Source organism: Perognathus longimembris, chromosome 9, assembly GCF_023159225.1.
Source record: "Perognathus longimembris pacificus isolate PPM17 chromosome 9, ASM2315922v1, whole genome shotgun sequence".
Classification (NCBI taxonomy): domain Eukaryota; kingdom Metazoa; phylum Chordata; class Mammalia; order Rodentia; family Heteromyidae; genus Perognathus; species Perognathus longimembris.
In genome coordinates, this window is record NC_063169.1 from 21012980 (window position 1) to 21040495 (window position 27516).

The following is a 27516-nucleotide window of genomic DNA, read 5'->3' on the forward strand; positions in this document are numbered from 1 at the left end:
TGTTTGATTTTAGAAGATGGTGGGAGATGTGGGAGACAATCCAGAAAACTTAGATATCTTCTCAGGACATAAAAATATTCTAAGTATTTAAGAAAGAGAGGAGAAGCAGAGAGATGAACAGATTGTGAGAAAAGGGAGAGAACAACCATAGTTCTTCTTTTTTTTTTGTATTGTCAAGGTAAAGTACAGAGGGGTTGCAGTTATATACATTAGGTAGTGGGTATATTTCTTGTCCAATTTGTTACTCCCTCCATTTTTCTCCCACCTTCCCTACTCTCCAGTTCCCTCCTTCCCCCAAGTTGTACAGTTAGTTTACAACATATTGTCTTGTAAGTATTGCTGATGCATTGGTTTGCCTTTTACCCTTTGTCTCAGTATTTTAGTGTTCCCCTTCCTTTCCCTAATTCAGACAGACATATATAAAATACCCAGGGTGCCAGAGTCAAATATAGTAACAACAGAGGCTGAATTGTAGGAAAGATGAACAGAAGAAAGAAGAAATTTCACATAGTATATTGAAAATAGGAAATTCAATGATAAGCCACTTGTTTCCATATTTTGGAGATCATTTCCCTTGGAGTCAATAGTTCTTGAATTGGAGATGTACATTTCACATTTGTTTCTAAGTACAATGTATTTATCTCACTAAGATTATATTGTGTTGGGATCCTTACATTATTATTGGGGGGCAGGTAGAAAATTGTCCAGCTATTATTTTAACTGTTTTCAACAATTAAAAGGTATATTTTTAAAAGTCTACTTTGAAAGCGAAATAAACAATAACTACTAAAAAGGTAAAACAAAAAAAAATTCTTCATGTCCTGCAGCAAAGGCATTGTCAAGCATTTGGCACATCAACAGCTTATTTTCTGAAACTTATTCCTGGAAGAGAAACAACATCGTTCAAAAATTGAATGGCCTGTACATTCCCTTGTGAAAATCCACATTGGCATGAAATTGAAGAAGTGACTGATCATTAACATATGTCAAAAATACCTATAAGATTTATATCTTTTTCCCACCAATAGAATAAATTGTGTATAAATATATTTGGGAAATGGAAATCATTCACATCTTGCAGAATAATCTTAGAACAAATGGTACTTACCTTTAGTCATAACTGTATTTTTTTCTTGTGAAAAAGGGTATTATTTGCTTTACTGACTTAAAAAACTAATTAGGATTTTTATTTGACTAAAATTCTTCAGCATTGCTATAATATTTATAGAAAAATCTTTGAGATTTGAGAAATAATGTTGACATTACTTTTCAACAGCTTCTTCTACAAACTGCCATGTAATAGAGATAAGACATTCTGCAATATTTCTCTTCTAAAAATTTTTGCCAGATTCAGAAAGATATCCAATTGGACTTCTTAAAATTAGATACCTACCTAACCTTTTCAAAGGTAATTATAGAAACTAAGCAGACTAGTGAGTCAGTGTCTCTCTCTATGTGGGTGTAACTGGATAGAATTTAGGAAATCATACTGCATGAGAAATTTTGCTTAAAAAAAAGTAAGTACATGAAGGAAAGAAAAAAATTTTCAGGAGCCAAAGACATGTATAATTCTGAAGGTTATTTTTTCTAACATTGAAAAATGAATTGACTTAAATTTGTAGCAAAATTAATTTTAATTAATTTAATTTTAATTATTTTGGCCATTTATGAAGTAATAATTATTAACCAAAGAAAAGTAATAAAATAGAATATGAATTTATATTATAAAACAAGTTCTTTTCATGAATTGTATGAGTTTGACTCATTCATCCTTCCTGCAAAATTCATGATCTTAGGATGCACTTCCTTGAGTTCACAGCTACAGAAAATTTCTTAAGGCTTGGAAGAAAAATGCATAATGATGTGCTTCCAAAAAACAGATGCTCTTCAATACAGGAATTGAGAGATCAATGGTCTTCAAATGATTCAAGTGGAGAATGATAGGAAAACGTGTCAAAGAATCAGGGAAGAGAAAAGAAGTAAATACATTCCCAGTCTGCTTTAAGTCATGATGCATCTGCTGAACTGATAAGACTAGGCTTAAAGGAAAGAGAAGGTGGTGTTAAAAAGAGGTAAGAAGCAGAAGAATTAAGATAACTCTGCATGGAGGTGCAAAGAGATTCCAGGAAATCAAATTCCATGCCTGTTCAACTTCAAAGGATGTAGTATCTAGATTCCTAATCAATCAACTAACACTCCTTTTTTCCTATTGTAATCTCATGCTTTATATGTTAACTCTTTATAGCATTAAACTATTATAAATTCATTAGCAGATTCTACTACTAAGTGATGAAAATAGAGTGTGTTTAGAAAATGTGCTAATTAATAAAAGAAGAAAGCTAGTAGACTATAGGACCTGTAGAACTGAGAGAGGTACCATTGGATTAAATCATTTTGTGGAGAAAAAAATGGTAGAAAAGAGGATGATATGAAGAGAGGGATTATATTCACAAGTCCTCTTACTATATCTATTCTTCAGTTATTTTCATTATTCCTTTTATTTTTCCATTGGTTTTAACTTTCCACACAACAGATGTTATTGGTGGCATCCTGTCTGGAGAAATTAAATTGCGCGTGTGTTTGTTTAGCTTCGTATTTGTGAACTTCATATCTTAATAGTTTGGAGACTGCTCATCTGCACACGCATTTATCTTGTAGCACAAAGCCCGTTTTTATAAACTGCACAACATGTTATCGCAAAACTAATTTAAACAAGCTGTCATGGGACACTTTATAGAAAGATTCTAGGAAAAAGGTTGTATTTGTTGTTTCCATCACTTACTCATTACTTTTGAATTTTCTTGTTGGCTCGCAACATGTACAGACTATTGTTTCAGAGTTTATACTGCAACTGTATCTAAAGTTAAGTAATGTGGGCATACATCTGAGCAATTATTAACTTAAACACAGTTTAGCTATCATGCTTTACTCAATATACTCACCATCATTACAAAATATTGTTGTCTATCATATGTTATTCTTGGAAAATACATTTGCGATTGTTATTAATGTTATTAATATTAATTAAAAGCCTAAAGTATTTTAGCTTTTAAGGTATGGCCAATTATTTTCTTATCATACTTCCTCATATGCCAAGATATCTTTCTGCATTCATTGCACTATTCTTCCTGTAACGTTTGTCCTAGTTTTGCTAACGTAATTCTACTAATAGTAGAATTTGATATATATTTCTTTGATATGTAGCTTCATAAGGGCGGGTCCATACCTAATTCATCATATATAACGTTGATATTAGTGTATTAATTTTAATTTTTTAAAACATATGGGGGGGGGGACAGTAGAGACCAGGTCTGTGAAACTAAAAATTGTCAAATGGTATTTCCACAGGTTTGGGTCAGCAACCTTACATTACGTATCTAAAAGCAAACAACTACTAAACATAAAAAGCTCTAAAATAGACCCACCAGTGGATCACAATAGCTCAACAGCTATGTATGTATGATCATATAAGACAAGGCTAAGCAAACTCTATTGTTGATGTTATATTTAAAGTTCTAGGTGAATTTTCTTTGGCATATGCCACGTGGCTACTGTATATGATTTCAGTACAGTGGGTATTGTATATATGCCTACCTGATCTAGAGAAGGAAAAGAAAAACGAGGGTGTAAGATATCACAAAAAATGTACTCACTGCCATATTATGTAACTGTACCAGTTTAGCACAACACCTTGTCAACAAAATTTAATTAGTAAAAAAAAAAAAAAGAAAGAAAGAAATAAAAAAACTGGCTATTCTCAGGTGATGGGATGTGGGTGAAGCCCAAGGACAGTTTAGGACGTGGTTGCACTTCATCCGCTCTGTCATTTGATTTTTAAATCACTAGCATGTATCCATTTATGCAGGTGCCCTCACAGTGACATTAGAATTACAATAACAATGACAAATGGGATGCACAAAATTCTCCCTGCTCTGACCTGTGCCTTGTGGCTATAGTCTTACCAAGATACTGGGGTCCTTGGTTGTTGGGTCAGGCCCTTAAAGAGAATGTGCTCCTTTTTTAGAACACCTCTGCCACCATCTCAGCCTGGCCTAGTCTTTCACTGGTGTCAAGGCTCAGGCCAGGCCAACATTCTTCTACTATTTTGGCTCCCCTCCTCCCAGTTCAAGTTTTCCTTTTGGAGGCACCTGTTACTACTGTGTTTCCAGCCCTCACCCAAGAAGGAAAAATCTGGAAACCCCATGTCTCACTAGGAGTCTTACAGCTTTCTGAGGCCAGAGACATCTCACTCGAACTTTTTATCCATAATGTATAATGTAGTGATGGCACTCAATTAGTAAGAAAGGAAAGAAAGGAAGGAAGGAGAGTTAGAGGAGGGAGATTGAAGGTTTGGCTTCATTTTACCTTACAGAAGTGAGGTAGAGAAGAACTTACAATACGGAAATGGGGAAACCCATTTGGAGACAAAATGAGGAAAAAGTTGTCAAGTAAGCCTTTTCTGACACTGCCAGATCTCAAGGTCAAGGTCACTTCAGCATGCCTGACTATGCACTAAGAAATACTCACCCCAGGGCTGGGGATATAGCCTAGTGGCAAGAGTGCCTGCCTCGGATACATGAGGCCCTAGGTTCGATTCCCCAGCACCACATATACAGAAAACGGCCAGAAGCTGCGCTGTGGCTCAAGTGGCAGAGTGCTAGCCTTGAGCGGGAAGAAGCCAGGGACAGTGCTCAGGCCCTGAGTCCAAGGCCCAGGACTGGCAAAAAAAAAAAAAAAAAAGAAATACTCACCCCAGACATACCTTTAAAGACAAATGTCTTTCGACAATGACTGAAACTTTTTATATATCACCGTGTAGACTGGAATTTTAGCAATTGTGAATAACCAACCCCCCAGCACAGGTTAGCCATTTGTGTCTCACTGGAAGTTATCTTAATGAGATTTCTATCACCCACAAGCTGACTGAGGCCTTTGATTTGACGGAAATGCCCAGAACAGGGCACAGCAGAGCATAGGTCATTCATGGATTGAAAGAGCCTGTGTGCCCCAAACAGAGAAGAGTGGGGAAGTGTAGGCTGCCTCTGATAGGAAGTGGGAGGGCAACAAGGTTCAGTTGTTAACTTCCGTCTAGGCCTTCCTTTTTCTCTCCCAGCCAGAAAAAAAAACACACAAAAACCACATATTTGAATAAAAACTTCTTTGCTTCTCACAAGTGGTGTATGCATAATGATTTTGATCATTATTGCAAAATCGCCAAATCTACCTGGAGTTAAAAAAGAAGACGTTAGAAGGAAGGGTAGAAGGGAAAGAAAAGGCAGAACATATAGCGAAAAGAGAGAATTCTAATTTCATAGACTTCTAGTTTAGTTTTAGTTTTCTTTTACCATGCAAAATTATCCATTTCCACCATCTGAGCCTTATATTTAACTTATACTTCATGAAAAAATAAAATCTGCAAGCACATAAATTTCAGTAGAAGTAGCAGAGCCTTTAATTACTTTGGAACTAATTCAGTGACCTGAAAATGGCATGTCAGGAAACATCTCAGCCATAATATTTGCTTGGATGATTTGTTTAGGAATTTGAAATAAAATAATCATTCAAAAATTATTCAGAGAAATGCTTATCAGAAGGCATTTATGTGTTAGTGTCATCTGGCAAGCATAGTATTAATTAATACTTAATAATTTATTTAATATCTAGTTCCTATCTTAGAGGATAAAAATAAACTCAATTTTATCTCTTAAAAAATTGAAACTATTTTTTTGCTTTTCCTCCATTGATTATTCACGTTTTAGTACAGGTCAGCATCATTTATGATGTATTTGTGAAATTTTGCAACTGTTTAATAAATTCCCCCCAAAACTTCTTATCTAATTCTCCATCTTGGTCTCCGTTTTCTTCCACAACAACAGAAAAAAAGCTGGCTTGAACATTCATGAAGAGCAGATGTTGGTGTGGCCCAGAAATCTGAAACCTGTGATGTCTAAGAGCATGGCCTCTTCCAGGGCTTCTGGAGATGGGATTTGCATCCTAGAGAGAAAGGTAGGTGCAGAAAGAAGGATGAGAGAAAAAGAAGGTGGGAAAGATATTGTAAAGTAAATCAATCATTTTATCATAAGTTTTGTCCCATTATCAACCAACATCTATGATAGCAACAATAATATCCTCACTTCCTAGTTCTCCATCTCTTATCAGTAGCTCTGACTTCATCTCATACATTTCAACATGATTTTTGAGTAAGTCATTCAAAGCATAGCAGTATCCAACAAACAACTCTCACTTCTCAGCTTTGGTCAGGATCTGGCCCACAGCCCCTGTTAAACTAGTTCCAAGACTCTCAAATAATTTGCTTATTTATAAAATAAATGAAATGGTTTATTTAAATACTATTATCTTATTCTAATTCATGAGTATGTTCTTGTTTTTTAATTGGGATTTTTGTGACAAAGTTTGTGTATCCTATTGGGGAGTATTTTTTAATGCTGGATGAGAGACTGTTAATCAGGGAAATTAAACATTCTAAAAAGCATTCTGGTTCCACAATATTGCATATATTATGAATAATGATTTTCCTTTTGTTAGTACTGGGGTTTGAATCAGGGCCTCTCATTTGCTAGTGTGCACATTATCACCTTATGCTGTCAGCCCTGCTTTGCTTTAGTCACTCTGGGGCTAGAGTTTCACAATTCTGCTCAGGCTAGATTAGGCCAACATCTTCCTTTTTTGTTTCCACATTTTCACATACTTGGGATGACAGAGGTGGCCACCGTGATGAGCTATTGATAGAGATGGTGCCTTACTTTCTATTTCAGCGTTTGCCTGTGATTGTCATTCTCCCCATCTTCTTTGCAGTGGCTGTGATTACAAGGCCTAAACCAACATGGCTGGCCTCTAACAACTTTTAAGTCACTCTTAATAAGTGCAAATTACATTTAAAGAAACATGCTGCAAGAATAAAGAGTTCCATTCATTATCCATCCCCATAGAAACATTAACTTTGACAACCACTCATAAAGGAAAGTACCTTAGTATGAGCTTGGAGTGCAGTGAATGGTTCTAAGCACATCATTGAAATCAAACCCTGTCAACATGCACATCCAAGAGGGTGAAAAGAATAACTTCTCTCTAAGACAGAGCAGTGCCAAGAGAAAAGGGAACACATTTCTCCCATGGGGAAAAACACGACCACAGAGAGCACTCAGCTTTCTCAGTTCTGCAGAACATGGACCAAGAGAAACATTTCATTTCCTCACAACCAGAACCCTAGGGAGAACAGCAGACATGTAGGTCAAACAGAGTAAAGAAGAGGGACTTTCAAAACTAAGAGTCAGATCTCAACAAAGGCCCTGGTTCCTAAAGACTTGATGGTAGATTCCATCAAGTATCCTGCCCCAAAACTTCCCAGCTGCATTTGCTCCCAGCATTCTGCTCTTCCCATCACGCCCCATCAGATGGGTTGTAATAAGGCATGCTGAGCATATCAGAGAACTATAAAATTAGTAGAATGAGAAAACAAAAGTCTTGACATTGCTCTAGGCAATGTGATTTTTTTATGATTTATTTTTCTCTCTCCCCCCTTTTCTTTTTATTGTAAATGTGAAGTACAGGGGCTGGGGATATGGCCTAGTGCCAAGAGTGCTTGCCTTGTATACATGAGGCCCTGGGTTCGATTCCCCAGCACCGCATATACAGAAAACAGCCAGAAGTGGCGCTGTGGCTCAAGTGGCAGAGTGCTAGCCTTGAGCAAAAAGAAGCCAGGGACAGTGCTCAGGCCCTGAGTTCAAGACCCAGGACTGGCCAAAAAAAAATGCTTGCCTTGTAAATGTGAAGTACAGAGAGGTTACAGTTACATAAGTCAGGTATTGAGTACATTTCTTTTTTTTTTTTTTTTTTGAATAGTGTCTCCCCGTTCCTCATTTGCTCTCAGGATTTTTTCCTCTGACCTCCTTCTCCCCCTAGTGGTATGGTTTATTTACAACATAATGTCTAGTGAGTATCACTGCTGAGTTGGTTCACCCTTTGTCCCAATATTTCTGTGCTTCCCTTTTCCCACCCCAAATCAGATAAACTTACATACAAGCTGAAAGGTACAGAAATAAAAACAGTGACAAAGGGAATATAATAACGAAAACAAAAAAGAACTGCAAAACTAAAATTTAAAAACCCTCTTATTTCCATTTCTTGGACTTCATTTCTATAAGCATCATTATATATGATCATATGCTATTGAGCCCTTGTGATCCTCTCCCAAGAATATCCTCTTTTGGTTTCACTGTGAGAATGTTAATGTCTGTTTAATCATGTCCAAGGGTAAATTTTTGTCTTTTACTATCCACTAGGTTTACTTGTAGATTTATAGATACATTCTAATTATTATAAATGAGGCAAACCATGAAACCTATGTTTCTTTGGCTCTGGCTTACTGTACTTACTATAATTTTTCCAAAGCTTTCTATTTCCTTATAAATGGTTCAATATCATTCATTGTGATGGAAGCATAGAATTTCATTTCATATACCACATTTTTTTTTCTGTCCTGGGGCTTGGACTCATAGCCTAAGCACTGTCCCTGTCTTCTTTTTGCTCAAGGCCAGCACTCTACCTCTTGAGCTACAGCATCACCTGTGGCTTTTTCTGTTTCTGTGGTGCTGAGGAATCAAACCCAAGGCTTCATGCATGTTAGGCAAGGACTCTACTACCACTAAGCCATATTCCTAGCCCCTCATATACCACTTTTTAAAACCCATTTATCCACTGAGGGGTGTCTGGGTTGATTTCATATCTTAGCTATGGTAAACAATGCTGCAATAAACATGACTGTGTTGGTGGCTTTAGTGTGGCCTGGTTTGTGCTTAATTGTATAAATGTTAGGAACAGGATGGCTGGGTAATAGGGAATCTCTATCCTTAGTCTTTTGAACAACCTTCAGAAGTGTTACTTTTTATATGGTGCAAAAACTATAGTCAACTAATGGAAAAGGTGGGATTACATTGAACCAAAAAATCCCCACAGCAAAGTAACAATCATACAGTAAAGTGATAACTTCAGAATAGAGCAAACATTTCCGAACCACATATGTGGCAGGAGGTTAATATTCAAAATATATAAAGGTAGAGCACAGTAGTAAAATACGAACAATATAAACAAACAAAATTTATTTAAATATGCAAGGTACCTGAATAGATATTTTACTAAAGAACACATGCAAATAGTCCAAGGTTATGAAAATGTGTGATCTCTACAGTAGAGATGCTGGTGCACCCATTTTTGCATAGCTCAGAGTAGCTAATCTATGGAATCAGCGAGGGTGGCCATTCAATGAACACATAAAAATGTATTGTAAATTGTGCAATATGGACTATTATTCTGTCATAGAAAGCAGCAGGGTTGTTTTAAAAAAAAATGGTTGGAGCTAGAAATCATTATTATGCTAAGCTAAATAAACTGGAATCCAGAAGGCAAGTGTTACATTTGCCTTCGTATAAAGGAAAGAAATACATGAACAAAGAAGGGACTGTTGAACAAAGAATGGACAGATTTATGGGGAAAAGGGAAATGGAAAGTGATGAACAATACTTTACATGCACCTTTAAATTAATATAATGCAGCATAAAAATACTTTTTAAAAGTGAGGAGAGAGAAGAAGAAAGAGTAATAGAGGGGGTGAATTTTCCAAAACATTTCATATGCATTCATATCACAATGAAACGTTTTGTACAATTAATATGTGTTTAAGTTACACCATGATTTCATAAATAGCCCTTAAAGTGTGATGTATATCATAGAAAAATTTGTTTCTATGTTCAGTAAGAGTGTTGAAGAGTTGTCTATACTTCCATGTTCATTGTAACCAAGATGTGAAGACATCATGAATAACTATTAATAGGTGAATGTATGACAATTATATATATACATATATATGTATACATAGGAATATCAATCAACCTTTTAAAAAGTTTTGCTATTTGAGACAATATGAATAAAGCTAGATACTATATTAAATGAAGTAAACAAGACACAGAGAGACAAATACTATATTATGTCACTTGTATGTTAAATATAAAATAGTCAAGTTAATAGAAGCAGAGAGTAATATGTACTTTCCAGAGGCTTGAAGTAGTGTGAAGGTGAGATGGTGATAATCAAGAGAACAATGTTGTATTTTTGTTGTCATGAAAAGTTTCACTTAATAATTTTGGAGATTTATTACTTATTATATATCCTATTGTGTGTTTTATTGAAAGTTTTAGGAACACAAATCTATGTATTCTCTGTACACATTAATACACAAAGCAAAACCATGTAAGGTTCTGCAAATTGCAACTTGATTCTCTTAACACTTTGCAATGTATGTATGTATGTATGTGTGTGTGTGTGTTAAAACATCACACCTAACACATTTATACAGATCCATTTTCAGTAAAGCTAGGAAATAGATGAAGTTGTGCCTAATGAACTTAACTTTCTGATCTCTTTTTATATTCTCCTAGTGAAAAACAAAGCTGTCAATTCATATGTTACTTTTCTCTGTTTATAGGCTTCATTCCAGGGTGAAGAATAATGAGTTACTTTTAAAAAGATCTATAAATAACCCACTGTTTCTTAAATCTTAATTGAATATATGCCTGAGTCAGAGAACTGGCATCTTTTTGCTTTTGTATGTTAGTCTCTGCAAGTGATATACTCCAAAGCATTTTCATACACCTGGTGGCCATATTTTGGGCATATTTTAACCAGAGGAAAGTATATGCAGTTGAGAATATATTTACTAATATGGAATCAGATTCAAAGAAATGTGTTTTTTTTCTTTTTAAGCAAATATTGGCTGAAGGACCAATTCTCTTTCTTTTTAAAAACTTCTGTTGTAGAGTTGATGTACAGAACGATGACAATTATGTAAGTCAGTAAATGAGTAAATTTCCTTTGGAACAGTGTCACCCCATCTCTAATTCTCTCCTAGATTGCCTCATCCAAACTTCCCTCCCTCTAAAGTTGCATAGGTCATTTCCAACATAGTGTCTAGTGAGTCTCACTGCTGAATTAGTTCACGTTTTGTCCATCCTTTTTGTATTTCCTCTACCTCTTCTCAAACCAGATAAAATTATGTACATGACAAAGAGTATAGAAAAGTGTTTAAATGATGCTATTTCCCGAATAGTTTCACTCACTTAGTTCATTTTGTTTTAGAATTTGACTATTAGGAATCTCCACTAACTCCTTTCTTCACAATGCAAGCAGTAGATTTTTCAGACTTGTAATAATTATAAATTAAAACACAGTATAATATATAGAAATCAACATTGCTTCAAATATTATAATGCTACAGTTCAATTTTTACTATTTCTTGTTGCATTGGAGTTCAAATTCAGAGCCTCATACTTATTCAGTAGGTATTTTACCATTGAATCATGCCTTCAACACTATTTTATGGTGATTATTTTTGATAGGAACTTAATATCTGCCTGAGAGAATTCCTGAACCATAACATGCTTATTTTAGGTTTCCCATTATGGCTGGGCTACCATTACTAGAATCTTTCATTGAGAGAGTATTTATTTATTTATTTTGGCCTGGGTTGCCCTTGAATTGTGATCTTCCTGATTTCAGTCTCCCAAGTAGCTAGGTTTCTAGGTGTGAACCACTAGTATCCAGCTATAACTGATTTTGTTGTCCTTGTTGTTGATCATGAGGCTTGAACTTGGAGGCTGGACACTGCCCCTGAGCTGCTTTTACAAAAAGCTAGCATTCTACCACTTTGAACCACAGCACTCTTTCCTGTTTTCTGTTGGTTTACGGGAGATAAGAGTCTCATGGACTTTCCTGATTGGGCTGGCTTTGAACTTGGATCTTCAGATCTCTAGTGTTACAGTGTGAGCTACAAGGGCCCAGGCTATAACTCTTTTTATTCCTTGTTATATAATGACCTTTTCCATATTAGTTTCACATTTCCTTCTTTGTTAACTGTAACAATTAAAGCCACCTTACTGTGACTGATGTAAAATAATCTTATATAACTGGGAAAATATTAGAAGGAATAATAGGTATTTTATTAATTGATTTTGTGATGTAAAGAACATATGATTTTCCCAGTCTGTAAATTCAGTATAAAAACTATAAAGTTGCTTATTTTTCCATCATTGAAGGCCTTAACATTTTAATGTAGGTAAATACAGAGTCAAACAACTTTGGTTTCAACCAAGATATCCGAAGTCTGGCTCAATTAGCTTGTCCTCAATTTCATTTGCCCAAGCTTGTCTCCTGAACAGGACCATTCACTGATATCTCATAAATCTGAAGGTTGACAATTTCACATCTTATGGAAAGAATAAATTTTCTAGCATCACAGTCAAGCAAGGTCTCTTGAGCCCTTATGTATTATTTTGTTTTTTTGATTAGGGAACATTAAGTAGGAGTTCATATGTCTATCCATGCATAAAATGTGCTATGATCATACATATCCATTTTGCCCACTCACCTAAATTTATTTTTTATCTTTGTTGCAATTTTGTATGCATCTTATTATGAACTTTATATAGTACCAATAATATAGCTAAGTCCTATTCTCCATCCTCCTACTCTGTCTTTTCTCCTCTACCTCTGATTGATTCCACGAATGAGGGGCAATACTGTATTTGACTTCTGCATCAAGCTATTTCACTACACATAAAGACTTCTAGTACCTTCCACTGTCTTACAAATGACATGCTTTCACTCTACATCTTTGCTCACTCACATGACAAAGTGTGTAAATAACACATTTTCTTAATTTATTAATTCATTAGTGGGTACCATGGCTGAATCCATAACTTGGCTAGTGTGAAAAACAGGTAACTGTCTTCTCACTTCCTTGGGATAAATGCCCAAGAGCGGTATAGCTATATGTTAGTTTTAATGTATTAGTCTTCATGTTAGTTTCAATTTATTTTAAGGACTCTCCAAAAATTTGCATATGAGCTAAGTTAATTTGCATTTCCATCAACAATGCATGAGGTTTTCTATTCACATCTATTTGTTTTCCCCTTTATAGTCTGATAAGACACAAGAAATTGCAAATGGATTCCATATTGGTTGCAATGCTCTGTAGCAGGCTGTGATGTCCATTTGCTGTGTGCTGCAGTTTAACTCTGAAACTTCTTTGTCGTTTTCTTTTTGAGGGGATATTTGTCTAGATAGTTGGATTTTTTACTATGGTCTGTCTCCTGTTTGGATCACCTTTCTGTGTCTCTATGGTTATTTATTATGCTTGTAAAACTAAACCACTTTCCTGTGACAAGTAAATTAATTAAATTAACATTAATTTATAACAAGAAAGAAGGAAGTCTCACAGTTTAGAAAGCTGATTTCCATATTTAGAGCAAGTAGACTGGGCAGCTTTATATTCATTGCATAGGCAAACAAATCGGGGCACAGGAAGTTGAAGTAACTTGGTGAGGATTCAGAACAGCCTTACAATGAACCTGTGTGTTTGATGTTCTTTATAATAAACTTCTTAAGATCTTGATAGCAGACCCCAGAGAAGAGATGGGAAGGAAGTTATCTTGTCACAGTGCTAAGCTAATAAATGAGTCTATAAAATTACTCCTTTGCTACAAGATGAGTTGTATATTTGTTCTAAGTAGGAAGGACATGCCCAGGATAGAGATTCAGAAATTCTTGATCTAAACTCTCCAATGGAATCTTGACTCTATTCTTTTTCTCTTACACTAATATTAGATCTTAACTGAGGGCCATGCCTCTTTAAGGAGTTTTCTCAAGGCTGGCACTATATGACTTGAGCCACAATTCTTCACAGCAACATCCTCCTCCTCCTCCTCCTCCTCCTCCTCCTCCTCCTCCTCCTCCTCCTCCTCCTCCTCCTCCTCCTCCTCCTCCTCCTCCTCCTCCTCCTCCTCCTCCTCTTCCTCCTCCTCCTCCTCCTCCTCCTCTTCCTCCTCCTCCCCTCCTTCTCCTCCTCCCTCTTCCTCCTCCTCTTCCCCCTCCCCTCCTCCTCCTCCTCTTCCTCCTCCTCCTCCTCCTTCTTCCTCTTCCTCCTCCTCCTCCCCCTCCCCTCCTCTTCCTCCTCCTCCTCCCCCTCCCCTCCTCTTCCTCCTCCTCCTCTCCCTCCCCTCCTCTTCCTCCTCCTCCTCCCCCTCCCCTCCTCCTCCTCCCCCTCCCCTCCTCCTCCTCCTCCTCCCCCACCCCTCCTCCTTCCCCTCCTCCCCTTCCTCCTTCTCCCCCTCCTCCTCCTCCTTCTTCTTGTAGTAAAGTGGAGATTAAAAACCTTAAAGTCTTTGCCTGTAGGATTCCAGGCACGAGGCACTGACACCTGTCTTAACTCTACTTTTTAATAATTTGTTTAATAATTTGAAATGAATCTTTTGAATGTAACCTGACCTGGCCATTTAAATAGTCACCAGTGAGTCTTCTTTGTTATAAAGAATTAAGTCATAAAACAGTATGTACTTTGGCCATTATAACAGTATCATTTCTAAAATATGCAGGCAATTTTTAAATCAGGAAGGTAAAACACATTAGTAGAAATCAATAAACAAAATCAAATAAACAAAATATTTTATGCTTTAGGCAAAGATAATGACTTATTCCATTAAAATTCATGTTGCCTTCCATCTATTTGAGTACTCAGGAGCAATTATCCTAGGACTTCCTTGTTTTCATTTACCTAAGAGTCAAAAAAAAAATTTTTGTTTTGCCAGTCCTGGGCCTTGGACTCAGGGCCTGAGCACTGTCCCGGGCTTCTTTTTGGCTCAAGGCTAGCACTCTGCCACTTGAGCCACAGCACCACTTCTGGCTGTTTTCTATATATGTGGTGCTGAGGAATCAAACCCAGGGCTTTATGTATACGAGGCAAGCACTCTTGCCACTAGGCCATATTCCCAGCCCAAGAGTCAAAATTTTTATGAGAATTTAATTTGCTGCCTGAAACAGTGCCTCACAATGAGGAATGATTTTCTTTCTTAAGTAAAATTTGTTTAGAAACATGGATAAATGTACCCTGAAGGATGACAATTCCTCACGTCGAGCTGAGAAGTGCTTTGCTGAAGGTGACTGATGGGGAGTACTGGCCACAGATGATATTTTCTGTGCTGTCTGAACAGGTCCAGGGTGGTTACCGTCCATGGCATCAATAGCAGACTGCAACTAACTCCAGTTGAAAATAACTGCACAAATATTTGCATATTTTTCCATTAAAATTGTAAAAAATATTTCAGGCTAAATTATGAGGGGTAAAACAATGATTATATTTTTTCCTGCAAATCTGGCCTTTGAGAGTATTGAAAGTACTCTAAAGAGAGCTTTGAAGATATTGAAGATATTTGAAGAACTCCTCCTCTTGCCTACAGCCAGCATGTGGAAGAGTTCCAGCATAGTTTTCTTGAGCACTAATAAAAACGACAAGTGTAAAGAGAACTCAGAATTGCAATGCCCAGCTCTCCATTATGAAAATATTTCCCCACCAAAGACATATAAGATAAAATTGATTTTCAGCAACTGTAAATGGTGTTTTCTCCAGTTCACAAAGAACCGACTCTTCACAATTTCCCACATGTCTAAAGGATCATGACTTTTAGGCACTCTTTGTAGTTTCCCTCAGGAAAGAATAATTTGATTTGTATAAGGGTGTATTTTTTAATATAGAAGTATGGCACATCAGATTCTTGGAAATTACTTTCCCCATTAAAACTTTTGAGTTAAAAATATTATGAGTTATTAATATAAACAGATAAATCTGAGTCTTTTAAATAAAACTACATCCCTGCTTTTGCCTGTAACCATAAAGATCTGATATTTGTAAGTCTTACTTTGTAAATTTTTATATCAGGTGACAGAGGAAATATTTTAACTTTTTTTTGTCTTTTTTATAAATGTGGAAAGTCAATATCAACAATCTTGACAACTTCTCACCAGTAGGCTTCAAATATGTTATAACTATGAAAATCAAGTTTATTTTTCACTTTTCTGCATACCATGTCAAATAGACCTCCAGCACCAAAAACAAATGGCAATGTTCAAATGGAAAATTGGTTTAAAACTAGCAGTAGTGGTAAAATCCAACTAAAAACAACTTAAGTAATAGCACACAGCAAAATTATTTTAACAGCTACCCAGGAAGACACATTTTTTAAAAATTATTTATTGTCAAAGTGATGTACAGAGGGGATACCATTTCTTGTACAATTTATTACCTCCTTCCTTGTTTCCGCCCCATTACCTTCCCCCTTTCCCACTCCCACCATGAGTTGTTCAGTTGGTTTACACCAAATGGTTTTGTAAATAATGCTTTTGGAGTCATTTGTCTTTTTATGTTTTATTTCTCGATTTTTGATATTCTCTTTCCTTTCCTACTTCTAATACCAGTATATACAGTATCCAGTGTACTTAGATGAGATAAACTGATAGCACGAGGACAACCACAGAAAGGGGATACAAGAGGATCATCAACAACAACAAAAAAGAACTACCGTTTCACATGGCATGTTGAAAGTAATTACAACAATGATATAACAGTCGTTTCCATAACATGGAGTTCATTTCACTAAGCATCATCTTATGTGATCATAAGGGCATAGCTATTGGGCTCTTGTGATCCTCTGCTGTGACTAGCCTAAACCTGTGCTAATTATTCCCTATGAGGGAAACCATAGAGTCCATGTTTCTTTGGGTCTGGCTCACTTCACTTAGTGTAATTTTTTCCTTGTCCTTCCATTTCCTTACGAATGGGGCAATGTCATTCTTTGTGATAGAGGCATAAAATTCCATTGTGTATATGTACCACATTTTCCTGATCCATTCATCTACTGAGGGGGATCTGGGCAGATTCTATATTTTGACAATGACAAATTGTGCCGCAATGAACATTGTTGTCCTGGTGGCTTTAGTGTGTTCTTGTTTGTGATCTTTTGGGTAGATGCCCAAGAGTGGGGCTGCTGGGTCACAGGGGAGCTCCATGTTTAGCCTTCTAAGAAATCTCCATACCAATTGCCAGACTGGCTGAACCAGTTTACATTCCCACCAACAATGAAGTAGGGTTCCCTTTTGGCCATATCCCCTCCAGCATTTGTTATTGTTAGTTTTCTTGATAAAGGACATTCTTACTGGGGTGAAGTGGAATCTCAAGGTTGTTTTCATTTGCATTTCTTTTATGGCCAGTGATGTAGAGCACTTTTTTCATGTCTTTCTTGGCCATTCTCATTTCCTCTTCAGAGAAGTCTCTTTTTACATCTTTAACCCACGTGTTGAGAGGTCTGTTGGTTCTTTGAGGTTTTTTTTCTGGGCGGGGAGGGAATTTAATTTTTTTTAGTTCTGCATATATTTTAGACATGAGGTTTTTGTCCATTGTATGGCCAGTAAAGATCATCTCACAGCTTTTTCGCAATGGGTTTGCCGTCAGAACGCAGTTGCCGCAAAAGCCACCCCTAAGTCGAAGCCAAAATGGGAAAGGAAAAGACCCACATCAACATTGTCGTCATTGGACACGTCAACTCCGGCAAGTCCACCACCACCGGATCTACAAATGCGGTGGCATTGACAAAAGAACCATTGAGAAGTTCGAGAAGGAGGCTGCCGAGATGGGAAAGGGCTCCTTCAAGTATGCCTGGGTCTTGGATAAACTGAAGGCTGAGCGGGAACGCGGTATCACCACTGACATATCCCTGTGGAAATTTGAGACCAGCAAGTATTATGTGACCATCATTGATGCCCCAGGACACAGGGATTTCATCAAGAACATGATTATAGGCACATCTCAGGCTGATTGTGTTGTCCTCATTGTTGCTGCTGGCATTGGTGAATTTGAAGCTGGTATCTCCAAGAATGGGCAGACCCGTGAGCATGCCCTTCTGGCTTACATGCTGGGTGTGAAACAGCTCATTGTTGGTGTTAACAAAATGGATTCCACTGAGCCACCCTACAGCCAGAAGAGATACGAGGAAATCGTTAAGGAAGTCAGCACCTACATTAAGAAGATTGGCTATAATCCTGACACAGTAGCATTTGTGCCAATTTCTGGTTGGAATGGTGACAACATGTTGGAGCCAAGTGCCAATATGCCTTGGTTCAAGGGATGGAAAGTCACACGTAAAGATGGCAGTGCCAGTGGAACCACCTTGCTCGAGGCTTTGGACTGCATCCTGCTACCAACCCGCCCCACTGACAAGCCTTTGCGCCTGCCCCTTCAGGATGTCTACAAAATTGGTGGTATTGGTACCGTCCCTGTGGGCCCAGTGGAAACTGGTGTTCTCAAGCCTGGCATGGTGGTTACCTTTGCTCCTGTCAATGTCACCACTGAAGTGAAGTCTGTTGAAATGCATCACGAAGCTTTGAGTGAAGCTCTTCCTGGGGACAATGTGGGATTCAACGTGAAGAATGTGTCAGTCAAAGATGTTTGCCGAGGCAATGTGGCGGGGGATAGCAAGAACGATCCACCGATGGAAGCAGCTGCCTTCACAGCTCAGGTGATCATCCTGAACCATCCAGGCCAAATTAGTGCTGGCTATGCCCCTGTGCTGGATTGTCACCACTGCTCATATTGCCTGCACGTTTGCTAAGCTGAAAGAGAAGATTGATCGCCGTTCTGGTAAGAAGCTGGAAGATGGCCCTAAATTCCTGAAATCTGGTGATGCTGCCATCGTTGATATGGTTCCAGACAAGCCCATGTGTGTCAGCTTCTCTGACTATCCTCCTCTGGGTCGTTTTGCTGTTCGTGACATGCTGCAGACAGTTGCTGTGGGTGTCATCAAAGCCGTGGACAAGAAGGCTGCCGGAGCTGGCAAGGTCACCAAGTCTGCCCAGAAAGCTCAGAAGGCTAAATGAATATTACCCCTAATGCCTGCCACTTCAGTCTTAACCAGTGGTGGAAGAACGGTCTCAGAACTGTTTATCTCAATTGGCCATTTAAGTTTAATAGTAAAAGACTGGTTAATGATAATGCATCGTAAAACCTTCAGAAGGAAAGGAAAATGTTTGTGGACCATTTTTTTGTGTGGCAGTTTTAAGTTATTAGTTTTTAAAAATCAGTACTTTTTGATGGAAACAACATGACCAAAAATCTGTCACAGAATTTTGAGACCCATTAAAACAGTTTAATGAGAAAAAAAAAATCATCTCACACTTTCTGTTTATCTTGCAAGCTGAGGAAGCTCTGCAGTTTGATGCAGTCCCATTTGTCCAACCTTTCTTTGATTTGTTGCATTTCTGGGCCTTTGTTAAGGAAATTTCATCCTGTGCCAAGGAGCCCAAGTGTTTCTCCACTCCTTCTTGTAGTGTTTTCAAGGTATCTGTTGTAATTTCAAGGTCTTTGATTCATTAGGAATTGATTTTAGTGCAGGGTGATCTAGTTAGATATAAGGATCTAGTTTTAATTTGTTGCAGTTTTTGAACCAGTTTTGCCAGCACCATTTGTTAAAGAGGCTATCTTTCTTCCATACTATTGTTTTAGCTCCTTTATCAAAGATTAAGTAGGCATAGTTCTGCGGGTTCATTTCTGGGTCTTCAGTTCTGTTCTATTGGTCTTCAGGCGTGTTCTTGTGCCAATCCAAGCTGTTTTTATTACTATAGCTTTGTCATATAGGATGAAGTTTGGTATTGTAATTCCTCCAGCACTGTTCTTTCTACTTAGGATTGTTTTTGCTATTCTGGGTCTTTTATTGTTCCATATGAATTTCTGGATTGCTTCCTCTATTTCATTAGAAAATGGTGTTGGGATATTAATGGGTATTGAATTGCATTTGTAGATAGCCTTTGGTAATATTGCCATTTTCACAATATTAATCCTCCAAATCCAGGAGCATGGGAAGTTTTTCCAGTTTCTTAGTTCTGCCTTAATTTCATTTTTCATGTTTTTAAAGTTCTCATCATAGAGGTCTTTCACTTTTTTGGTTAAGGTTATTCCTAGTTTTGTTTTGTTTTGTTTGAGGCTATTGCAAAAGGAGTTGCTTTCCTGATTTTGGTCTCAGTCTTGGGTTGTTGGCATATAGAAAAACCATTAATTCTTGAGGATTTATTTTGTATCCTGATATTTTGCCAAAGCTTTTGATCAGCTCATGTAACTTGGGAATAGATTCTGTGGGGTTCTTTAGATACAGGATCATGTCATCTGCAATGAGAGAGAGTTTGACTTTATCTTTTCCTCTTTTGATCCCCTTCATGTCTTTGTCTTGCCTATTGCTCTGGCTAGGTATTCTAGTACTATGTTGCAGAGGAGAAGGGAGTGCAGACAAAATTGTCTTGCTCCTGATTTTAGAGGAAATGGCTTTAGCTTTTCCCCATTAAGAGTAATGTTCGCTGTGGATATAATTAAGGATCCTTAATTATATTCAGGAAAGTTCCCTGGAATTCTAGTTTCTTCAAAGCTTTTATCATAAAGGGGTGCTGTATTTTATCAAATGCTTTCTCCACATGTACCAAAATAGTCATGTGGTTCTTGATCTTGCTCTGGTTGATGTGGTGGAATACATTGATTGACTTGCATATATTCAACCAGCTCTGCATACTGGGGATGAATACAGTTTGGTCATAATGTATGATTTATCTGAATGACCTATTGAAATTGATTGGCCAGATATTTTTTTTTCAGTATTCTTTTTTTATTTTTCAAATATTTATTATCAAACTGATGTACAGAGAGGTTACAGTTTCATACGTTAGGCATTGGATACATTTCTTGTACTGTTTGTTACCTCGTCCCTCATACCCCCCTTCCCTCATCCCTCTTTCCGTTTCCCCCCATGAGGTGTTCAGTTCACTTACACCAGACAGTTTTGCACGAATTGCTTTTGTAGTTGTTTTTCTTTTTTTACCCTCTGTCTCTCAATTTTGGTATTCCCTTTCAATTTCCTAGTTCTAATACCAGAATACATGGTTTCCAATATACTCAGATAAGATTACAGAGAAAGTGTAGGTACAACCACAGGAAGGTGATACAAGAACATCATCAATAATAGAAGCTACAGATACACATGGGATGTTGAAAGTAGTTACAACTGTGATATAACAATCATTTCCATAACATGGAGTTCATTTCACTTAGCATCATCTTATGTGTTCATAAGGGTATAACTATTGGGCTCTTGTGGTCCTCTGCTGTGACTTGCCTAAACCTGTACTAATTATTCCCAATATGGGAGACCATAGAGTCCATGTTTCTTTGGGTCTGGCTCACTTCACTTAGTATAATTTTTTTCCAAGTCCTTCCATTTCCTTACAAAGGAGACAATGTCATTCTCTCTGATAGAGGCATAAAATTCCATTGTGTACATGTACCACATTTTCCTGATCCACTCATCTACTGAGGGCCATCTGGGTTGGTTCCAGATTCTAGCTATGACAAATTGTGCTGTGATGAACATTGTTGTGCTGGTGGCTTTACTGTGATTTGGTTTGTTTTCTTTTGGATAGATACCCAAAAGTGGGGCTGCTGGGTCATAGGGGAGTTCTATATTTAGCCTTCTGAGGAATCTCCATACTGCTTGCCAGAGTGGCTGAACCAGTTTACATTCCCACCGACAATGAAGTAGGGTTCCCTTTTGGCCACATCCCCTCCAAAAATTGTTATTGTTGGTTTTCTTGATATATGACATTCTTACTGGGGTGAGATGGAATCTCAATGTTGTTTTGATTTGCATTTATTTTCTGGCCAGTGATGTAGAGCACTTTTTCATATGTCTCTTGGCCATTCTCATTTCCTCATCAGAGAAGTCTCTTTGTAAGTCTTTAGCCCAGTTGATGAGGGGGCTATTGGTTCTTTGCGGTTTTGTTTTGGAGGAAGGTAATTTTTTTAGTTCTGCATATATTTTAGATATGAGGCCTTTGTCTGTTGAATTGGCCAGAATTTTGTTCAGAATTTTTGCGTCAATGTTCATCAGGGAAATTGGTCTATAGTTCTCTGCCTGGTTTGGGGATAAGGGTTATACTGGCATCATAGAATGTTTGGTAGCAAACTTTCTCTTTCAATTTCATTGAAGAGTTTGAGAAATATTGGTGTGAGTTCTGTTTTGAAGGCCTTGTAGAATTCTGCTGTGAATGTATCTGGACCTGGGCTTTTCTTGTATGGGAGATGTCTTATTGCAGTTTCTATTTCAATGCTGGATATGGATCTGTTTAAGAAAGTTTAAATCTTCATAATTAATTTTGAGCATATCAACTTTTGCTAGGAATTCGTATATTTCTTCCAGGTTCTAGAATTTGTTGGCATAAAGGTTTACAATATAGTCCCTTCTTGTGTGAATCTTGGTTGTTTCTGTGGTGATGTTACCTGTTTCATCTCTGATTTTTTTATTTGGGTGTGCTGCCTTCGTTTTTTTGGTCAGATTTGCTAGGGGTCTGTCTATCTTGTTAATTTTTTCAAAGAATCATCTCTTCATTTTGTTGATTCTTTTGATGGTTTTTTTTATTGCAAGTCATTTAATTTTGATTTTATTTTAATTATTTGATTCATCTATTGGCTTGGGGTTTGGCTTGTTGTTCGCTTTCAAGGAGCTTAAGGTGCTTCCTTAAGTTGTTAAATTGATGTTTCTCCAGTTTGTTATGTAGGCACTCAGAGATATAAATTTTCCTCTGAGCACTGCCTTTGCTGTGTCCCAAAGAAGCTGGTACTTTGTGTGCTCATCTTGGTTGAATTCCATAAACATTTGAATTTCTGTTCTAATTTCTTCAATAACCCACTGGTAGTTCACCAATGTGTTGTTTAGTCTCCATGAATTGTAGGATTGTCTGTGGTCGCTGTTTGAGTTGAACTCTAATTTTATTCCATTGTGGTCTGAGAGAATTCAAGGAATGATTTCAAAACTTCTGAATTTGTACAGATTTTCTTTGTGCCCTAATATGTGATCTATTTTGGAGAATGTTCCATGTGCTGCTGAAAAGAATGTGTATTCTGGTGTTGCTGCATGGAATAGTCTGTAGATGTTGGTTAAATGTAGTTAGTCTATGCTGTTTAGTTGTTTAGTTTAGTTGTTTAGTTTAAGTTGTTTAGTTTTGAGGTTTCTTTGCTCCATTTTTGGCCTGTTGATCTGTCCAGCGGTGACAGTGGAGTGTTAAAGTCTCCAACTTTTGGATCTATGAGTGTTTTTAAAGTCAGTAGTGTTTGTTTGATGAAGTTGGGTGCTTCCATATTTGGGGTGTAGATATTTAGGATCGTTATATCCTCCTGTAGGAGATATCCTTTTATTAGTATGTAGTAGCTTCTTTTTCTCTTCTTACCATTTTAAATTGTGTCTGATACTAGGATTGCAACTCCAGCCTGCTTATGGGGACCGTTTGTAGATTTTATTCCAGCCTTTCACTTTTAGAAAATGTTTGCTTTTGCTGGATAGATGTCTCTCTTGGAGGCAGCAGAAAGATGGATCTTGATGGATCTTGATTTTTGATCCAGCTTATGAGCCTATGTCTTTTAATTGGAGAATTAAGTCCATTAATGTTGAGAGTTAGGGTTGAGAGGTGACTATTTTTTCCTTTCATTATAGCTATCTTGTTAAAGGCCGAGGAAGACACATTTTTCAAGTTACATCTACAACACATTTTGCTGAATTCTACAAATCATTTTAGAGAGCATGGAATGTCTGAATAGCAAGGAATTAAAACTACAGTTTAAATAGAGACCTATGCCTAATCTTTAATGTCTTCTTTTTATTTATTAATTTATTTTAACCATTATTTATTAATTGATTTCTTATTTTATCTCACACACTTAGTACTTCCTATATGTTACAGAGCAGTGAATATTTATTACAGAAAACCTTCTCTGTGAAATGGGAGCACATTCATGGTTTTTCTTGAAGGTCATCTTTGCCTATGCAGTCTTTCTAAATGAATTCCTTGTATGACATGTAATTTCTGGTGTTATTATTCTGGTATTGTTCACCCCCTGAGAAACACTTACATGTCTGTCAGTGCTTGGAAGAACTTCCAATGTTGTGTAGCAGGCTTGATAGCAATGCATTGTGTGTGTGTTTGTGTGTGTGTGTGCGTACATAGATAGATATAGATATATACATTTATAGATATAGATAAATATTTATATCTATATCTCTATCTACCTCTCTATATATACTTTTAATTTATCTCAAGTCGTCTTTCTGTAGAATGTATTCAGGCTGGTGCACATAAAGAAAATTCCACTTACAGTTGCTTATTAAATTTACAGGTACAATGGAAATACTAATGACAGTGTGCAGGCTTTAATAAGTATTTGAACCTGGGGCATGTGCCACCAAAAGGCAACAAGCTTGCTTTCTCTTTCCTGTTAGACCTCACAAAAGCAATATGTCTGTGAAGGATGAAGAGGTCATAGTGTTGTCTGCCCTTTAAAAACATCCACATTAGCATCTTCACAGTCTGTAAGGAGTTACTGCCTGGGAAATGTAAGAGATACATGAGACCTAGGAAAGGCAATGAGCAGGAAGGAGTGATGTAATATGAAAGGGTTGTTACAAGGTAGTCCTGCTATGCTTAGACGTGACCATGGCAACGAAGAAACTGAGATGATGAGGTAGAACAAACATGCTCCCAGAATAAAAGCTTTTTTTCATTTGTCTTTTATCAGAGCACAAGATTTCTTTCAGAGTTGAAATAGCCAAGTTCTGTAGTGTATTTTCTTTTCCTAAGAGGCAAATGAGAATTTTGGCATGGTTACACTGAGAGAATATTGATAAGGCAGATACTGAAATGTGATGCTCTCTACCTTAGCCGTCTGGACAGAGCTTCATGGACATTTCATTCAACCTTTTATAACTTTTGCACAATGTGAACATACCTGGCTGCTAAGGGGTTCCCAGTGCATCTGAAGGGGTGCCATTGGGAAGGGCAAAAGTCTGCATCAGCATCAGCTTGTTTTCTGGCACAGCTGTGTCTGTGTCTCTGCACAGATGTTTCAGGTATGTCAGACTCACTCCTTATCAATCACTTAGTCAACTTCATGGCCTCCTTAAGTCTGCTGGAAATAAGCAGTCTGGCTCTGGGAGCAAAATTCAGCTCAGGCAATACTGACCTGGTTAAAGCTAATTTCGAATATGATTTTGTTCTTGATAACATTTGAGATATTTTAGCAGTATATATGTATATTCTTTTTAAACTACTACAAACATTATATAATTTAATATAACAACTATGCATTTGACTTGTATCCAGGCAGAAAATTCCTTGTGAAACTCTTCAATGAATTACTCAGCAAAAGTGGAAAATGGTTCTGTGGCTCAAGCTGTAGAGCTCTATCTTGAGCACAAAGAGGCTCAAAGACAACAAGCGGGCCCTGAATTCAAGCCCTGGTACTGGCTGGAGGAGGGTGGGGTAGAGGTGGGGGTGAAGAAATAAAAGGCCTGGCTGAATGAACTTTTAATGTGCATATAACAGAAAAGTAATACAGGATAAGCACATAAAAGAAGAAAGACTCAACAGGATGGGTGTTAGCATTTCCCTAACCTCAGGTCCTCAGGTCCTCCCACTAGCCCCCAGACCCACCCATACCTAATGAGCCACTCCTACTCACTACCTAACTACTTCCCCTTTACCCCCAGAGAGAGAAGCTGCCACCTGGATAAGGTGCTGATGCCATGTAGCTCCCTCTCCCGTGGTAACTATGGCCCCAGTAATAAACCTCCTTATGAACCTTCTTCTCCTGTCTGTGATTATCTCTGCATGGTCCTCTGGGATGGCTGATACCTATGCTTTCATTGGTGCCAAGACCTGGGATAGGCTCCCTGGTGGATTTGCTCTCCCATTTCTGGGGGGGTCCAAGCTGCCCCCGGGACCTATTCTGCTGTCCTAAGCCCACCCAGAGAACCACTGAGGTAACTTCTCCTGACCGAGCGCTCTACTTCCATCCACCATGACAACAACAGATTTGAAACTCCAACCAGGGTGAGTGACCATTAGCCGGGAGCTTGGATTTTCCCTAAGGCCACTGGGCCGCCGACCTTAAGCCACTGGGCTAGGTCAAGGGGATCAGCAAATCTTGGCTCCAAGTTCTGAGCCCCACTCCCAGGGAAGGCCACTGGGCCACTGACCTTAAGCCACTGGGCTAGGTCAAGGGAATCAGCAATTGTGGGTGTTTGGAATCAACTGTTCTCTAGTTCAGCTCCATTGGTCACTCATCAAGTGGAGAACAGTCTAAAGCTGCTCACAATCTTACAAATTTGGACTTACATAACTTCTGTGAGTGCTCGGGCAGATGGAGTTCTCTCTCTCTCTCTCTCTCTGACTCTCTCTAAACTCTGCCTGCCTGCCTGTGATGGGCTGGTACTAGCTTCCAAAAGTACCAATATTTGTTTAACAACTGCTTTGATGTTTGTTAAGCTTGGAGATTTGGTTAAATTCTGCTTGTTGTTGGCTAAATACTGTTTTCTCTAGCATTGACCATGTGGCGGAAAATAGAATTGATTTTAGCAAGCGCCATCTTGGTCCCATCGAAGTTCCAAAAACTCTTGGAGGTAGAATCCCATCCATCCCCTAGGTAATGGGAATGCAAAATTCCTCAAATTCCTTGAGGCAGGGCAGGGCCCCTGCCCCCCCCCCCCCCCCAACTCTGTCTTGCAATTCAAATGTACTTTGCAATTCAAATGCTGTAAGGTGAAGGTGTCTTGCTGTGAACCTGCTAAGGCTCTGACCAGCTCCACCACCATTATGCTGTGCCACATATCTGTGCTCTGTTCGTGTCCTGTCTCTCATCTCCTGGACCTGCATCCCACTTCAGCTCCCCATTGGAGCTGAACTGGTTTCTCAAAATCCATTTCCTTGACAAATAATCTGTGACCCAGAGTAAGCAACCAGGGTATACTGGGAGATTTCAAATGTCTTTAACCAGTCTGTGTAGAAATTTGCAGGCAACTCAGCAATAACAATCTATCCAGGGGACTCTGAGAGATGCCACTACAGCCTTGCCCAGATCCAACCCATCTCTCCTGCTTGCCTCCATCACACATGACTAACAAAGCCTGCTGATTCGGGATGAAAGACACAGCCACTTCGGATCCACTGAAGCTGATACTTTTACACTGTCCTGACCCTTTGCCCTCTTGATTGTTATTCATTTGTGTTTTCTACCACCTGCTGGTAAGGTTAAATGATATGATTTGATTTGATGGCACATAGATCTCATTCAGTCTGCTCTTCTCTAAGTGTTACACCAGAACTCTGACAAGTACTTGTTGGTCAATTCTCAACAAGTTATAGGTAAGCTCTACTCCTATTGTTCTATTGTTCTCCTGTCACTTTAATTGGAAATCAAAAGGGCTTTCATGGCTAAGACTCCTTGGATTGCAGTTTGAAGCCAGCCCGGGCAGAAAAAATGTCCCTCCAAAACTCCATCTCCCAACTAACCAGCAAAGAGCCAGACTGGAAGCTTGGCTCAAGAGAACCAGCCAAATGCTAAAAGTGACACCGTGGATCAAGTGGTAGAGCACTAGCCTTGAACAGAAGTGCTCAGGGACATTGCCCAGGCCTTGAGTTCAAATCCCGTGAATGCCAACTGGGACAAGCTATCCAAGCAATGATCACCTAGATCTTCAGGACGAAGTCTATCCTGACAGCAAGGAACTATGGAGAGGAGTAAGAGGAGTTGGA

The 27516-nt window shown here is 38.1% G+C and overlaps 1 pseudogene; it reads left to right on the forward strand.

Annotated features, from left to right (window-relative positions):
- The first annotated feature begins 17362 nt into the window (after positions 1-17362).
- On the forward strand, positions 17363-19061 carry LOC125357124 (annotated as a pseudogene).
- The last annotated feature ends 8455 nt before the right edge of the window (positions 19062-27516 follow it).